The 13,976-nt window shown below is 36.6% G+C and overlaps 1 protein-coding gene across 1 annotated transcript in view; it reads right to left on the bottom strand.

The window, feature by feature from the left end:
• sulf2a (sulfatase 2a) overlaps positions 1–12,890 on the bottom strand; it is a 46,949-nt gene extending 34,059 nt beyond the window's left edge. Inside the window, exon 1 of the mRNA XM_073825690.1 lies at positions 12,759–12,890. The gene's annotated coding sequence lies outside the window, so the exon portion shown is untranslated. The remainder of the gene's footprint in view (positions 1–12,758) is intronic.
• Positions 12,891–13,976: the final 1,086 nt, after the last annotated feature.

A 13,976-nucleotide genomic window follows, 5' to 3' on the forward strand; every position in this document is an offset into this window, starting at 1 on the left:
GACAAAGCGCGTATGATTTCCCACTGACCTGCCAGGCTAACCCACTCATACAAACAGGAGGTTATTCAGTCGCCCCCCATACACACTGGGATGCATGTGGTGTACCTTTGTGTGTGGGATTGTCTGTTGGCACAATCTACGTAGCTTCATTGGGGCGCCTTTTTTAAAAAGCAGGCACATTGCCCATTGTTGACAAAGCTGGGTATCTCCTGCTGTCTGCTTGTTTCGTGTGCACCGAGTGGAAAGAATCAATTATCCCAGCACACAGCTCACTGTTTTAATATCTGACTCCTAATTAGATTGCAGGGGGATCTCCCTGGTGTGCGTAGATCAGGGTTTTAATATACACACTACCATTCAAATGTTTGGGGTCAGTACGATTTCTTTTATTCAGCAAGGATGCATTAAATTGATCAAACGTATTTCAAATAAATGCTGTTCTTTTGAACTGCCTATTAAACAAAAAAAAGTTTTACAAAAAAATGTTTTTAACATTATAGAAGCCTAAATTTAGAATGATTTCTGAAGGATCATTTGACACTGATGACACTTATGGCTGCTGAAAACTCTAAAATATAGTAAGTTTCAAAATACATTACAATGGAACATAATTTCACAATATTCCACAATATTACTGTTGTTTATTTGTTGTTGTTTTTTAAAGAAATTAATATTTTTATTTAGCAAGGATGCATTAATTGATCAAAAGTGACAGTATAGTGACAGTATAATAATATATAGTTTGGGATCAGTAAGATTTAAACAAAAGAAAGTCTCTTTTGCTCATCAAAGTTCTATTTATTTGATAAATAAGTAATATTATGAACTATTATTGCAATAACAAATTAGATTTCTATTTTAATATACTTAAAAATATCATTTATTTCTGTGACACAAAGCTGAATATTGATCAGCTATTACTCCAGTATTCAGGTTCACATGATCCTTCAGAAATCATTCTAATATGCTGATTCCTGACAGTAGTTTACTCAAGTAAATTTAAAAAGTATTTGTACTTTATCAGTGTCTTTCATTGGAAAACTTTACTTCACTACATTCCAAAGCATAATATCGTACTTTTTACTGCACTACATTTCATAAATAAAAGTTGTTGTGATTTTTTCCCCCCTTTAATACTTAAGAACATTAAAAATGTAGTACTTTCTTGTACTCAAGTAAATCTTTGAATTACTTTTACTTGAGTAAATTAAGAAAGTACTAGATTTCTAATGTAATTAAGTATTAAACTATATTTAATATGAAACATATTGCAGTAAAAAGTATAATATTAGGCTTTGGAATGTTGCAAAGTAATGTTTTCTAAAGAAAAACACTCAGACACTTGAAAAATACTTTTAAAGCAGAGTAAAGATACTTCGCTACTGACCGCCTCTGGCTGATTTATTATCTATGTTGGAAACATTTGTGCTGCTTAATATTTTTGGGGGGAATTCTTTGATGAATATAAAGTTAAAAAGAAATAGAAATCCTTTCTAACAATGTAAGTCTTTACTATCACTTTTTATCGATTTAACACATCCTTGCTGAATAAAAGTATTCATTTCTTTCAAAGAAAGAAAGAAAAAAATGTATTGACCCCAAACTTTGAATGGTAGTGTATATTGTTACGAAAGATCACAGATTCCCCACCAGTCCTTAAACCAGTCATAAGAGTAATTTTTTTTTATTTAGATTTATATATTACACATTATACATTTTGTAACTTTAATAAGAAGCTTTCCATTGATGTATGGTTTGTTAGAAGGACAATATTTGCCCGAGATACAACTATTTGAAAATTAGGAATCTGATGGTGCAAAACAATCAAAATATTGAGAAAATCACCTTTAAAGTTGTCCAGATGAAGTTCTTAGCAATGCATATTATTAATCCAAAACTAAGTTTTGATATATTTATGGTAGTAAATGTACAAAATATCTTAATCATTTTTGATTATTAAAAGAAAAAGAAAAAGAAAAATCTATCATTTTGATTATAATGATGTAATGATGCTGAAAATTCAGCTTTGCATCACAGGAATAAATTCTATTTTAAAGTATATTAAAAAAGAAAACCACTATTTCAAACTGCAATAATATTTCATAATATTACTGTTTTTCTCTGTATTTTTTTAATCAAATAAATGCAGCCTTGATGAGCAGAAAAGACTTCTTTAAAAAACATAAAAAAAATCTTGCCGATCCCAAAATTTTGAACACCAGCATATACATTTCAACTGACATTACTGTCACAAAATTATACATTAGTGTTATTTTTATAGACTTTTAAAATGGACTCCATTAAGAATAAATACATTCCCTTGAGCCACATGAAATCCTTTTTAAAATGTTTGTTCAGCCAGTACTTGCGCCCATTATGTAAACAGCAAGGTTTTATGAGGAGACCAAAAGATTTTATGCAATAATGCGCAATAATGAGAAACTTCAAGGGCTTGTGAGACATTTTGAAAAAATCCTAAATATATATATATATATATCAACACTTTCACAATGTCTTTGAAGAGTTTTCCCCTTTCTTCCAGGTGGCAGTGGCTGTTTTATCTTGCTGCTCTGAAGGCAAATTCAAAAAAGAGCCTGAAAGGGGACGAGAGGTGAAGTATACACACTTTCTTTTGAAGTATAAGATCATGCCTCAAACAGAATAACTGAATATATATCTGCTTCCTGTAATATCATCAAGCAAAAGCCCTTTTAGTACACAAACACTAATCCAAGCCTCAAATCCAAATCTGCTGATGGACAGCTACGTCGATTCTTACAATTCATTAACATTGCACTAAACCCCTACGGTGTGATCTGTCAATGCTCAGACGCCACAGACGCTGATGTAATTATGTACAGAACCCAAAATGCATTAGTCTTTGGTTTGGTCCTGATTATGTCCAGAGGCCAGGTCTCTCATGAAAGCTCATGAAAACTGCATTACTTCACACACTCATGAGATCACAGGATCCTGAGCTACTGATCTTCCCTGTCTCCCACTGCCTAGGTGGCTATTAGTGACTCTGGCAGCTATTTAATATAAATGAGGACTCAAAAATGACGTGACGGGCAGAGATGCTCTGAACGTGGGTTCTTATGAGGGCTGTGCATCATTACTCAGTGCACAGCTAACTGTGTAATGGGTTGTTTGTTCGACTCACTGCAGGATACATGGCAAGATAAAAACTAATAGGCCCCGTTCTATTTCTGTTCTGGGGCTGTGCAGAAACTAGGCAACAATCCAGTCCCAAATCAGGCTTAACCACACTGCCACCCACAACCAATTATAGTGAAAGTAACACTAAGAAGACAAGCATAGGAGGATGTAAGTCTCAATATTAGGCCCTTTCTCAAACAAACACATATACAGTGCCTTGCAAAAGTATTCATGTCATACTCATGTTTTTCACATTTTGTTTTGTTGCAGCATTATGTTAAACTACTTTAAATTACTTTTTTTCCACATCAATCTACATCTCATACACCATAAAGACAAAGCACAAAACAGGTTTGTAACAACTTTTCAAATTTATTAGAAATAAAAAAACTGAAAAGATGCCGTTGCATAAGTATTCATACCCTTTTCTGGGACACTCGAAATTTAGCTCTGGAGCATTCATATTGCTTCTAGATGTTACTACACTTCGAGTGGAGTTCAACTGTGGCAAATTCATTTGAATGTGTGTGATTTAGAAAGGCACACACCTCTCACAAAAGGTCTAACAGTTGAAAATGCATATCAGAGCAAAAACCAAGTCCTGAGGTCAAGATAACTGCCTGTAGAGCTCAGTGACAGACTTGCGTTAAGGCAATGATCTAGGGAAGAGTTCAGAAAAAAATCTGCTGCATTGAAGGTTCACAGAAGCATGTAGCCTCCATTATCAATAATTGAAGACGACTGGAACAACTAGGACTCTAGAAAATGTCTGCCAGCCCCCATCCAAGCTGACAGAGCTTGAGAGGTGAAAAGGTGAGGCAAAGAATGGCAGATAATTGCCAAATGCAGATGTGCAAAGCTTGTCACATCACACCCAAAAAGACTTGAGGCTGTAAAGGTACTTCAACTATGTGCTGAGTTAAGGGTATTAATACTTATGCAATGTACTTATTTCAGTGTTTTATTTTTAAGAAATTTGTAAAATTTGCAAATCTGGTTTTTGCTTTGTCATTATTATGGTGTATGGAGTGTAAATTGATGTGGGGAAAAACTAGTTTAAAGCAGTTTAACATAATGCTGCAACAAAACAAAATGTGAAAAAAATGAATACTTTTGCAAGGCACTGTAGGACACTATTTACTGAGCTGAATAATGTTTTCTGTTCTATTTCAGAGTAGTTCGATTTATAACTGATCTCAGGCCTCATATCAAATTTACTTTCTTGAACCATTGGGTCGGCGATTAAACTTTGATAAACTTAAGTGTTTTAACATCTGTGTCTGAGACAGGCTATACTTATAACACCCATGTCAGGTGTTATCCAAGACATCCAATATGGCTCATTTCAAGTAAACGCTTGACTTAGATATGAATCTCTGTCTTTTCACCGATGACATTTACCATGATTCACACTTAACAGCTGACACTCGCAGTCATCACTCCACCTTCACACATCTGCTGTGATGACATCATGATAACTCCAGTCCTCCAACATAACAACAGCTGAATACAACTATTAGATAACAATAAAATCAATAAAAGAACTAGAATAATAGTAAGAAATTTGCCAACTAGAGATTTTGGACTACAGTCTCTAACCTGGTTACACACTCACATGTCGTTACTGTGCTATGTGGTCTTTATAATGTCTGTCTTTATAAGTATCCTCATAAACACAGTAATTTAGGTTTGAAGTGAAAGCAAACAGCTGAGAAAGGAAACACAGTGTGTAACTGACTGTATATTGTATCTAGGCAGCTCCTAAAGTGACAGCAGTCTAATATTCCTGCTGTCTGTCATTCATATTAATCAAACAACAAAAGAGAGAAAATCTTTCACTGCTCTTCACTAAATCACATTTGTAACTTTAATAAGAAGAAACATATAATTAATTTATAAAGTGAAGAAAAATGCACATCACCAACTCATTAGTTTTAATTTACAAGAAATATGTAGCCTTTGCATTGGGAGCTTTATCAGTGTTTTCAGATCAGTTCTGCTGCAGACTGGCCCTCAGGCCATGTTTGTTTGATTCCGTCTGGTCCAGATCTCTCTCAATTGATTCCAGAAGTCTTTCATTTATCCTATTAAGATCTTGATGTGTGCCCACGAAGAAGCTCCCTTGAGTTTGTGCAGTGCGCCCCTGATTTTTTGGAGTTTCTATACAGCTATTTTGTATCTTTCTAATCATCACACTAAACATTTGCCAGGATCTTTATAGATTTGAGAGTAATTATTGGCTACTAATTTGTAGTCTATATCAGCATTACTGTTTGTTATAGAGCAGTAATAATATAATCATTCATAAACAGTATTGGGGGTTGTATTAAGATTATTTTAGATTTTAGTACAATCATTTCCTTATGGAAGCCCGTTTCTGCCACTGAATAAAAAAAATCAAAAAGTAATTGTGAGTTTTTATCTCACAATTTAGATTTTTTTTTTCATCAGATTTGTCACATGTGCGGAGAAGAGGAGCCAGGGGAACAACCGAGGGAACCAGGAGATGCAAAACAAAACACTGAATATATTATAAACAAACAAAAAGCCAGGAATGGACAAACACGTCGCAACTTAACAACAAAACAAAACCGAGGAGCACACAAACACATAGAAACATTAACAACGGACAAAGGGAGTGAGGAACAAGGGACAATTTATACACAGAAACGGGGTGAGTGGCAACAAACGAGCAAACGAGGGGAAGTACAAATATGGGCAAGGACAGACCAACTAAACTAAACCAAAGGGGGAAACAAGGACTAAACCAAATGCACTAGAAACACAGGGGGAAAAACAGAACAGAACATGACACAATCCTAACAATGATATACTGTAAACTCCTAATTGCTAGTTGTAATGTCAGAACAGTGGGATATAAACTCGCAAGGAAGGCAAAATAGCAAGACAAAAACTAGTGATTCTGAATTTTTTTTCTCAGAACTGTGAGTTATGAAGTCAGAATTGCGAGATATAAACTCACAGTTCTCAGTCAGAATTGCAAGTTTTTATCTTTAATTTTTTCTAAAGTTTTTATCAAAATTCCATTATATAAACACACAATTGTGAGTTATTAAATCAGAATTGCGAGATATAAACTCACAATTCTGTTTTTTTTTTCTCATAATTGCATGAAACTCACAATTGTGAGGTATAAAGTCAGATAGTGGGATATAAACTTGCAATTTGCGTGAAATAAAGTCAGAATTGTGAATTTTTTTCTTTTATTTTTTCTCAGAATTGCATGATATAAACTCACAGTTCGGATAGTTTTCTCAGAATTGCATGATATAAACTTACAATTATGAGTTATAAAGTCAGATAGTGGGATATAAACTCGCAATTGCGTGAAAAAAAGTCAGAACTGCAAGTTTTTATGTTTAAATTTTTTTCTCGCAAATGAGAGTTTGTATCCCACTATCTGACTTTATAACTCATAATTGTGAGTTTATATCATGCAATTCTGAGAAAACTATCAGAATTGTGAGTTTATATCATGCAATTCTGAGGAAAAAAAATCACAATTCTGACTTTATTTCACGCAAATTGCAAGTTTATATCCCACTATCTGACTTTATACCTCACAATTGTGAGTTTCATGCAATTATGAGAAAAAAAAAACAGAATTGTGAGATAAATATTCGCAATTACATTTTTTAAAAAAAAATTATTTAGTAGCGGAAACGGGCTTCCATATTTCCTGGACCTATTCAGAATAAAGTCAAAATTTAATTCAATTCTTGAATTAAATTAATTTAATTTATTATTTATTTTAATTGTTTTTGTATGTATGCATTTACATTTTTGGATTACAATTAAATTGTAATCAAATTTAATACAATTACATTTTGTACAATGTAAGATATCTGTTTAAGTAAAACAGCTACCTCAGGCTATTGTGATTTGATTCTAGAGCAGAGAAAAAAACTACTGGAAAGAGACCGATAAACCTGCCATCTAAACTAATTGTCCACATTCAAGCATTCAAGTTACGTCTGAGGCCAGAAAAACTCTAGTGCATGTAGGAGTAGCCAGCTAATCAGCTTTCTTTAGTGAGTTGGGAAAATCCAATTTCAGAAATCTATAATTCCATAAAAGTTAATAAGCAGCCACAAAGCCTGCTGAGCTCCTGAGGGAGTGAGAGATAGATACGGCACGCGAGAGAAAGCCAGAGAGAGTAATGGCTAGATGTGAGCTGAAGTCTGAGCGAGATCCTATAAAACTCAGTTGAGAGAACCCTGAGGGAGTGTGACTGAGGAGAACGGGGGAAAATGCTATTTTAAAAATGAGCAAAAAGACACATCTTGACATGTAGAGTATATTTACAATGTTTTAAAAACAGTACTCTATGAATATCGATAACATCAAACTCTCTATATTCTTTTATACAATCTCTCTGTTCACCCACAAGTGCTTCAGATCACTTTATGGTCACTGTAATTGCCTTTGGTGTGCAGTTCACCATTAGTCCCAATGACTGTCACAATGGCCTCCCAAGGTAAGTAATCAAACCTCTGCAGCTCATCCCGAATGCTGCAGCCTCCCTATTGAACCTTCCCAAGTAGATCCACATCACACCTCTGCTATTGTCCCTCCACTGCTTCCGTATTCCAGCTAAAATCAAATTCAAAACACCTAAAGATAATCAAAGGTCAAGCATGTTCCTCCATAGTCTATGAACCTGTAAAAAGAAACTAGGTTGCCGCCTTATATCTTTACATCACATACACCCTGTAAAAAGTGATTTTTAAATGAAGTTGTAATGACAAAAAGATCATTGCTTTTGCAATAAAATTACAAAGAAATGTCAAGTGACACATTGAATTAAACATGAAATTACAAAAGTACAAAGACTTAAGTAGCACTATTTGTGAGATTTACTAGCAATTTCTGAGTAAAAACGGTTTCATACATCATTTTTTGTAGATGAACTAGCTTGTTGATCATATTTGTGATGATTCTTCAGCATTTATGGATAACAACATCTGCTAAAAGCCTTAAAAGGATAGTTTGTTCATCCGTAAATTTAAAGTCATTGGGGTCCAGTGCTGTTTTAAAACTCTAGTGACTTCCATTGCATGGCATTCTTTGTTATCTGCAGAATAAAGTCAATCACACAGGTTTGGAGTAACTTCTCATTTGAGTAAACTCTTTCTTTCAATGTAAATCTACAAGGGAGCCTGAAACCTAAACTCATCCATATCAAATATACTCAATTCATCTGAGCACCAATGAACCACTTATTGTAGTTGTGACAGATGCTTATGTTATATGAGACGAGAGATGGATTCTAGTATTAAATGTTCATGGCTGATGGGAGAGAGGTGAGGTCCACGGTAAGACATGTATTCCTATATCAGTGCCGTATTATCATTCAAAAAGCAATTGAAAATGTTCTCCAGTTATCTGATTGGAGAGGTAAACAGTAAACACATATTTGATCTCGACTGAAATAAAAAAGAAAAAACCCTTTGAATGACAAATTCCGATTCTGATCTAAGATTGATGCTCTCCATATCCGTGGCTGGATGTAATTACAGATCTCGGCTGGACACCTGCCGTATCTTGGCACAGCTCTGTAATAATGCATTCACATCACTCTCTGCCTCAGAGGGCACCGCCAGAGGTGCTGTACTCCAAATCACTCATCAAAGACTTCCAGTCAGCATTAACATTTAAGACGGTGGGCACCAAGCTCAAATTATACTTTAGATTCATATCAGGCCTTGTTTTGCTCTCAGCAGTTCATGTAAATGAGATCTTGTGTCTCACATAGATGTGCTCTGGGCTGCTTCCTGATTTGTCTAGTGTCCAGGCTCTTTGATTAAAAAAAATCACTTGGATGTTTTGGGCTGCGATTGATGGTTTTCATTAGAGATGTTGAGGGAAATGAGGAGGACAAAAATTGTTTGTACACATCCCATTTAATCAATATTTGGGAGAATATAAAAGTAGATCGATAATATGTGCACAACCTTGTTCACTGCTTCTCATCATTTTATTTAAATCTTGCTCTTATTGATCTACTGAGCTCACTTGACCACAATATCCGGCTCAGTTCTCAAACTGTGGTTAAATATCAAACCTATCATACCTTACTCTAGAGATTAAAAAGTGCCAATTAAACTTGACTTCTCAGCAATTTGTCGATTTAAAGCAGAAGTCTCAAACTCAATTCCTGGAGGGCCGCAGCTCTGCAGAGTTTGGCTCCAACCAACTCCAACTCACACCTGCTTGGAAGTTTCCGGTAATCCTGAAGAAATTGATTAGCTGGATCAGGTGTGTTTGATTAGGGTTGGAGCTAAACTGTGCAGAGCTGTGGCCCTCCAGGAATTGAGTTTGAGACCAGTGATTTAAAGGGTTAGTTCACTTTCAGAATAAAAATGATAAATTACTCACCCCTATGTCATCCAAGATGTTCATGTCTTTCTTTCTTCAGTCGAAAAGAAAAGGTTTTTGAGGAAAACATTCAAGGATTTGGAGATTTTTTGCCCTACCCTACCTTTATCAACCAAAGTAAAGAGGTGAAGAACTAACCACATGTGACTTTTCCAATGTGATTACACAATGCATGAAGACAAGCATTTGTAGTTAAAAAGTAAAAAAAAAATTATTTTTTAGAAAATTACCAACACTAATTTTATTTCACTAGATTAGACCCTTATTCCTCAGCTGGGATCACTTGAAGCCATATTGAAACTGGAGTTTGGACCTTCAACCCATTGGGTCCTGTTGAAGTCCACTAAATGGAGAAAATTCCTGGAATGTTTTCCTCGGAAAACTTAATTTCTTTGTGACTGAAGAAAGAAAGACATGAAACTCTTCGATGACATTGGGGTGAGTAAATTATCAGGACATTTTCATCCTGGAAGTGAACTTCTCCTTTAATAGGTTTTTCCAATTACAACCCTAGTTAAATTACGGATTTGGTTAAGGGTGGGCCTTTAAGGTTAAGTTAGAGTTTGAAATGGGAAAAAAATGGTTAAATAGTGGAAGTTTGGATCTACAGTTATGATGACTTCTCATGACCAGTGGCCTAGAAGACGACTAGGAGAACCAAACCTATAAATGGTATAAAAAGGGAAGCAATCCAAGAATCTGAGCGACAATCAAGAAAAAAATATCAAAAGTGATTTTACAATATTTAAAGAAATAGTTCACCCAAAAAAATTACATTTTGTCATCATTTACTCACTCTCATCTCGTTCCAAACCTGTATGTGTTTCTTTCTTGCGTTGAAAACAAAAGAAGATTTTTTGTTTTATTAAGAATTTTGAAGAACCAAACAGTTAATAGTCCCCACTGACTTTCAGAGTAGGGAAAGAAATACTACGTAAGTCAATGCGGACCATTACCAGCATTCTTCAAAATATCTTCTTTTATGCTTAACATAGAAACTCAAACAGGTTTGGATCGACATGAGGGTGAGCAAATGGTGACAATTTTCATTTTTGGGCGAACTGTCCCTTTAAAGGAGAACTCCGGTGTGATATTGACCTAAAGTGTATTGAATCATGATACCGAGTGTGAACGTACCTTGCATATTTCATCTCGGTTTGTGTCCAGCTGTCCGAAATCTGGGGTCAGTTAGCCGATGCTCACAACAGCTTGTCAATGAGAGTCAATGGGGCATCGAAGCAGTCATGTAAATAAATCACTGTTTTACGCCATTTACGAGGCACAAAGTAGCGCCACACTTCATCGGTAGACTTCCAAGGGCCCCGACATTTAAAACGAGACATTGAGAACTCAGAAAAAGCACCGGTAGTTTATTTACGAGAAGATTTATGCAGACAGTAACTGCAAGATGTTTAGCGGCTGCCGCCATCTTGAATGTAGTCACGTTAAGTCGAGTGACGAGCAGGAAGGAACGTATCAGGTTTTCAACTTATCAGGTTGTAGTTTCCTTCCTGCTCGTCACTCGACTTAACGTGACTACATTCAAGATGGCGGCGGCCGCTAAACATCTTGCAGTTACTGTCTGCATAAATCTTCTCGTAAATAAACTACCGGTGCTTTTTCTGAGTTCTCAATGTCTCGTTTTAAATGTCGGGGCCCTTGGAAGTCTACCGATGAAGTGTGGCGCTACTTTGTGCCTCGTAAATGGCGTAAAACAGTGATTTATTTACATGACTGCTTCGATGCCCCATTGACTCTCATTGACAAGCTGTTGTGAGCATCGGCTAACTGACCCCAGATTTCGGACAGCAGTGGACAAGACGAGATGAGATATGCAAGGTACGTTCACACTCGGTATCATGATTCAATACACTTTAGGTCAATATCACACCGGAGTTCTCCTTTAAGGCTTGGTTAGAGGTTAGGCTTCATGGCTAGGTTTATGTTTGAAATGTATATCCCACCTTACAATTTTGTAATTTCGGCAACACTGAATTGTACTTAGCATAAAATCAGTGAAGCTACTGTATAACATAATTCCATTGGGGTCTTTCTCTGTAAAACTGACAATACGCCAACTTATATGGTTGCAAGTGGACAAAGAAATGCAAAAAAGGTGGTTTCTAACTTGTAAATTAGATATCATCACAACATATGAGAACCCTATTGAGGCCGGGACGGACATATGCAAATGAACCCTAATTAGATCCCACTCAGGAATTAGAAAATTGAGATCAAATTCCTTTTTTTGTGCTGTCAGGCAGAAGTCCCAAATGAGCAGTTTCACTCAGCTCTAAAGTTACTGCTGATCTACTTTTAAGAAATCTTATGCTGTGGACACATTGTGTAAGGGGTCCAAAATTATTGTAAATCACTATGATGTGAACTGAATACGACAAAAATTCTTAATCCTGCACTATTTCTAGGTCACTAATCATATGTGACATTGACCATGTGAACTCATTTGTACAGGTCTGATGCACTAAATGTCACAGGACCTGGTCCACAGTTCTGGTTCAGACAGCAGAAGAGGAAAAGGAGGCCAGTTGTTATGGGGCTGAGCGGAGACAGAGTGCACATTAAATAATGAATGACTAAGGCACAGATCTCTCAGCCCCCATCACCTTTGTCATTACCTCATATCCTCACAGAGCAAACACAAGCGCATGTTCATTGATGCATACATTGATGTATTTCACCTAGCGAATCCCTAGCACTCCAAACATCAGACCTGCTTGACCCAGAGAGCAAAAATGCAACATGAGCATGTAGCATTTTAAAGGAGTGACGACACACTCTTGTTAAAGTCCTTAAAAGGGCCAAAATCACACACAAACCGGACTCAAATGTTGTAAGCACTAGTTCAGCCAAACGAAGAGTATGAGGGACGAACGCTTGAAATACGAAAAATCTAGAACTGTGGAGACACCAACATGAAAAGTCTGAGAAGACTAGACGAAACAAACCTTTGAAAGGTTTAATAAATGAAAAAATCCAAGAATCTCACTATCTGAATCTCTCAGACATCCATTTAGAAAAAAAAGCAATTTAGGATTTCAGTTAAAAATACTTATAATCTAGAGAGAATGGAAAATTATAACCCGCTTTAACAATGGAGGAATGTACCTGTGCATCCATTACTGGTGTCAGTCTGACAGAGCTGGTGGTACAAAGCATTAATAAAGGACAAAGGCACGTACCTCACTGATGCCCACCACTGAATCCTTCCTGAAGAAAGTATGCAACTACAGGAGGCGTTAAAGTCAGGGATATGAAGATCCGTCACCTGTTCGGTCTTCGCCAGACCACTTCTGACTCGACTCCCCCTCTGCCAGGCGTACAAGTGGGCTTTCTCATAGCCAGTCCCCTGATATAGACACACGGAGAGGTGAAAGAAAGGAGGCGTGGTTCCATAGCAGATAAATAAAAGAAGGCGGGAGGGAAAGAAGTCCCTCAATCTACAATTCAATATCGTCCACTCCCCTCTCTTGTTGTCTCTCTTTCCCTCTCTCTCACACAGTTACTCTTCCCCTCATGCATATTAACACGTCCCTGTTTCCCCTTATTCTCCCACACACATGGGGGAAACTCTATCACTCTCTCTATCTCTCTTTTGCTCTCCTCGAACTCCATTTTTTCCACTCTTTCTGGGCTCTCTGAGCTGGTATTCATCCGGCGGCAGTGTGACTGAATCAGGGCAGCTCTGGCCATCTGTTGGAGCCTCAGAGTTTCACCTATTCACATGGGTTCTAAAGCTGCGGGTCTGGCAGCGACGAGAGAAAAGAAGGGGTGGGGATAAGGGATCAATCTTAGAGCAGGAGGGCAGGGGACTGGATCGCCGGGTACAGAGACAGTATTTATTGGGCTGGCAACTATCAGAAGCACTGAAGAGCAGAGGGCTGTTAACAGGGGCACGAACAAACTGCAAAGTTGAGTGCTCCAAGAAACAACTGCCAAAGAAAAAAAAAAGTGAGACACAATTAGATGCATACAAATGAACTTAGAGGGATAAATAAATAAACAATTAAAATTAAATGAAATCTTTCATCCAAAGTCTTTTTTTATTTAAACAGGAGTCAACAATTTGCAGTGTTGTTGAGTTAAAGTCTATAAAAGTAGATGTTACATTTGTAGAAAGTGTTTTGGGCGCTCACAGAGAAGGTGGGCTCCTTTGGCTTGGACCATTAAGCGACCACTTAGCTGTAGAGTGCACTTTTTCAGTGGCCTTGGTTCAGTAAGTATTTTTCCCATTGATTTTCCTATAGCAATTTGATAAAAAAAAGATCTTTGTTTAAAGGGATAGTTCACCCAAAAATAAAAATTCTGTCATTAATTAAAAGTCCATTCATCTTCAGAACACAAGTTAAGATATTTTTGATGAAATGTACCATGTTCAAGGTCCAGAAAGGTGCCAAGAA

This window comes from Garra rufa, chromosome 20 (genome assembly GCF_049309525.1).
Source record: "Garra rufa chromosome 20, GarRuf1.0, whole genome shotgun sequence".
Lineage (NCBI taxonomy): Eukaryota > Metazoa > Chordata > Actinopteri > Cypriniformes > Cyprinidae > Garra > Garra rufa.